The sequence below is a fragment of the Pinus tabuliformis genome, chromosome 3_1, assembly GCF_031772625.1.
Source record: "Pinus tabuliformis cultivar Carrire ecotype Pingquan chromosome 3_1, CPIR1, whole genome shotgun sequence".
NCBI classification, from domain to species: Eukaryota; Viridiplantae; Streptophyta; class Pinopsida; order Pinales; family Pinaceae; genus Pinus; species Pinus tabuliformis.
The window spans coordinates 958289447-958294205 of NC_142301.1; the positions used below are offsets into that span (position 1 = coordinate 958289447).

At 38.0% G+C, this 4759-nt stretch overlaps 1 long non-coding RNA gene across 1 annotated transcript; it reads left to right on the forward strand.

Moving 5' to 3' along the window:
* The first annotated feature begins 2488 nt into the window (after positions 1-2488).
* Positions 2489-3154, forward strand: LOC149190987 (uncharacterized). Its single transcript, XR_016256548.1, has 2 exons — positions 2489-2730; positions 2880-3154. It is a non-coding gene; the product is annotated as an uncharacterized LOC149190987 (long non-coding RNA).
* The last annotated feature ends 1605 nt before the right edge of the window (positions 3155-4759 follow it).

Sequence of the window (4759 nt, forward strand, 5' to 3'; positions counted from 1 at the left end):
CTTCGGCCCCTAGCTCCGCTTGCACCTTCACCCTTCGTTTCAGACCTCCAAACTCTAACTCGCACTTCTTGCTTATATATCGCTTAGAACTCCATGATCGAATTGGATGCCTCTTCTCCAACTCTCCCTCACGTATTTATATGATGGTCACCCAAGGTGGGGGCTTTGACCTATGGCCAAGTGGCTCACACATAGATCGTTTTGTCATATTTCACTGTCGGCCATTGTGGGGGCGCCCACACCATATAAGTCTGCCACCGAACTTTTCGACACTTGGTCGAGTTTCATGTTTCCTCTGACTCGTTGCACCGTTTGGGCGCACCCAACTCGCCGGTTGGCCTAGCTCGGCGCCCGCTCACCCATCACATGCCCATTGCCAAACGGTCCGCAACTTGGGGGCGTTACACGGCCTGTCGCCCACCTGAAGTTCACCCAGGTTGGATCACACCGTTTAGAGTTCACCCTTACCTCGTGTGTCTACACCTTGCTTTACTGTACTCTGCCTACCCGCAGTCTTAACCCATTCCGCCCGTCTGCCGAACAGTGGGACCGCAAACCCGTTCGCTTGTCTGCCGAACTGTCCACCCACAGACCTGTTCTGCCCATCTGTCAAACTGTCCACTTCGCAGAACTGTTCCGCCCGCAAAACTTGTCCGACCATAGACCGCCCGTTCAACCCAGCTCGCCAGTTCACTCATCGTGCAGCACACCCATCACGGGTCGCCTACCCAACCTGCGGCCTGCCAAATCGAACTCTGCGTTTGTTGTTCGTTCCGGCTTGGTGCTTCGGTCAGGTGGCCCCCACACCTCATCTCCTCTCTTATTCGTCCACCCTTGTTGCTCGCTCCTTACCCTTTGCTCGCTTTTGTGTGAACTCCAAGACTTGAGTGCTTGATGTGTTCTCTCCCATGGCATCCACCAATATATACACTTTCCCCACAGTTTACTCATGGGTTGGCCTGCCAAGGCCGACCTTTCAATTTGGCTAACTCGTTCACATAACACGTCAGCTCGCCCACACCTTCGCCCTATCGGATCCACATGTCAAACTTGCACAATATAAGCTTGCCTTTTGCGAAGTTTTCCATACTTACCCAAATTCTCGGCTTTTGGTTTTTCGACACCTTCGTTGGCATGTCGCGATTGTGCCTTGGGTGCCTTTAATCGACCGCCCTAGCTCGTCGCTCTCCTCCAACTCGTCCCATCGTCGCAATGAAACGTCATAACCAACGCGCCCACTCGCCCACTCTTCACACCCGCTAACTCATCGCTCACCGAGCTCGTCGCGTTTAACCGGGAGTGCTCACCCAACTCGTCGCACATCGCATCCGCAACTCATGGGCTTGACAATTCTGGCGCTGTTGCTGGAAATTGGACGGGAGCGGTTGTCGCGGTATGCCTCAATGAAGGATCTCCCACTTTGATTTTGTATGTGACGTCTATGTCACTGTCTGGGTTGGTGAGAAATGGGTGTGCGAGGTATAAGAGTGGTAGGCCATTTGCGATCTTGTTCAAGTGGAATGAGACCTTGGATACCGAGTGTTCTCGAGATACCTCAGCTGTGACGATTCGGAATCCCGACCAAGCGCGGTGCACTGATTGTCGATGGTAGAGGATAATTGTCACAAGAAAATGACAACCATTAGAGAGATTACACTATAAAATCTTTTTACAGAAAAATTTAAAGGTTGTGAATAGATTAAAATTGCACATAGATTTCTTAAAATAAGTCAAAAAGTTTTTGGAAAAGATAGACATTTCCATTTGAACTAGAAAATTGAAATGCTTATTTTTTAAAGTGAGAGGGATGAATGTGGTTCAATAATTAAGTGGAAAAATTGGATATTATAAATTTTGTCATCCAATAATAAACGAAACGAGACTATACATACAAGATTATATATAACTGAGAGCTACTCCAGAAACATTTCTCCAGTTGAAAAAAATTCAGAGACCAACCGGCCAAATAAAAGTCGAAAAGCACGTGCGTCAGTAACCAGCCAGGGAAGAACCCACTTGGCCGAGAGCCAGCAGAAATGCGGTCCTACAGGTTCCGGGGAAATGCAAGCCCGTGAAAAGTCACTAGCGGGAGAGGATTATAACTGCTTCAGGGGCTATTTCTTCAATTGAGAAAAATTCAGAGACCGATCGGCGGCCGGTAAGTGTTGAAAAGCACGTGCTTCGGTAACCTGTCAAGGAAGAACCCACTCGGCCGAGAGCGAGCAGAAATGCGGTCCCACAGGTCGGGGAAATGAAAGGCCGCGGAAAGTCACTAGCAGGAGGTGATGATAATCCACTCTCACTTAATGCGAGGGTCGGGATAAACCATGACATACAGACAACCCTATATGCTTTTAAGATGCGAATATGCCTTGGAGCTAACGTTTCCTATCAATTAAGTTTTAAACTAAACTCTAAATTGTAAAGTATATTGAATGGTCAAATGGACTGATTTCATGATTTTTGCATATTGTCGCGGCGTAGTACATGCGTGATTCATGTTTTCTTATTACATTACTTATTTGCCCGGCTTTACTGGTACAATTTGTTCGCAATAGCGCTAACCTTTTTCGGAATATGCCCAGGGGATACCCACGTGATACCCACTGGACAAGTTGCGGAAGCTCTGGAATGGCCTATATAGGCGATGTCTGGATTGGTTTTGAATGCAGGTGGGGCGGAGTCTCCATGGGACCTGCCGAGCAAACACTTTGGAGGATTCCTAGGGAGGTAAACTCTTTATTATTATCTTCATAATATCTATTACAGTGGAGACTTAATTTCCGTATATGTTGTAGCTCATAGTTTTCTATATAGTCTGTATATTTATATCATATAATTTTGTGGAACGAAGAGTGATGACTGTAGAACCTGTGCAGATTGTAATAGAAGATGATTTTTTTTTGGATGAAGCTAATCGCTTCATGATAGGCAGATCGGTGCACAGACACAAATTTCTGTCTGTGTAGTGTAGTGTTTTATGGTGGGCAACTCTGGCACTTTGGCAATGGTTTTATATTGTCCCATTACTTACCAGTTTCAATATTATCGTGTCTCAAATTTGAGAGTATATTGTAGACAGTTACTGCAGTTGGGCTGGGGATTTCTTGGCCAACATGGATATCGTTCGGATGACAGGCGATGCTATTGATTATTTTGTTTCGCTGTGTAACGCTTCGAGGGTCTCTTCTCTCCCATAATGGGAGAAGGGCTGTTGCAAATTTCGACTTTTTTTCAATGAAGTAAAATAGAGAAGTTAAATTTTATGGAGAACAGGATGGGAAATTTGAAATGATACCTTAAATTTGTGAATAGTTATAATGTCATGTGTAATACAAATATGAACGTAAAAGCGTTTTAGGCCTGGCTTCTTGTATTTGCAGTTTGGACTGCTTTCTTGACTTGGGCCGTCTCTTTTAGTACTTTGGACAGAGGGTGGGTCATTGCACGGAAGTTTGGCAGTTGAAAAACAATAGTAAATTAATTCTCATTTTAATTTTAATGCGTCAATTATTTTATTACTTTTTATTAATAAAATATATTGTAATAATAAATTTGAATTAAATATATACTATTAAAGTGATCGTTATAAAATAAATATTTATTAATATTATTATATAATATAATAATAATATAGCTATTCTTTAATAACCTTTTATAAAGAAAAATGCTTATAAACATTTTACTTCGAATAAATCATACGGTTTCAGTATTTATTTATCACAAGGTTTATGACGCTTTCTTATAGTTTTTTCTAATTTAATTTAAGAAGTATTTTAATTCTCACTTCAGTTTTTCTGTTTTTTTTTACAGGTGGAAAAGGCAAATTAAAGATATTTATTTTTATACATGTCAAAAAGGGGTGTTATATTGTAATTAATTTATGGTTTTTTTGAAAAATCTATAACGTTTGATAAAACTTTTCAAAATTATAATATTAAATTAAATATTCTGAAAATTAAAACTCAATTCTTTATTTTTAAAAATTTAAATTCATTTTTTTCAATTTATAAAGGCATAAGATGTAATTAATTTCGTGAAGTTTTAAATATAATTATTAGAATAAAAATTATTATTTATAAAAAATAAAATTAAAAAATATATATAATATCACTAAGTATCTATAGACTGCCACCAATTTAACACCAACAATAATACTTCCATCAAATCAACTAATAAATATTTATATTTTTTTATAATTTTAAAATTATAATTTTTTGTTTTTTAATTCATGATTATTTTTAATATATAAAAAGCTCTACTCCACCTATACTAAAATATATATCTCATGAGATGCATGACATATTCCTCATACTTGATTATTGTTGTGAACCCTACTTCATTCTTGTCGTCAAGCACTGATCATCGATCACGTCAGACTAGTTACTAGTTTTTAATATATTTGGTAAATAAATATTTTTTAATTAGTTTTTAATATATTTGATAATTTTTTTTTTTTTTTTAATTTCAATTTAGGGTAACGAATCATAATAACATTATTATATAACATGTATATATTTAATATTACATTACATATAATTGTTTTTAATTGACATAATCAAAATAATGGGCGTAAAATACATTTTTTTAATTATTTAATAAATAAATATATACTAATTATTAATTAGTTTTAAAAATACTTATATTTTATAAATTTAAATTTAAATGTAACGACAAACTTGATAAATTGATATTTTATTATTCATATAAATATTTTAATTTTATAAAAAAAAAAATTAGCAAATTAGTTTATTCTATA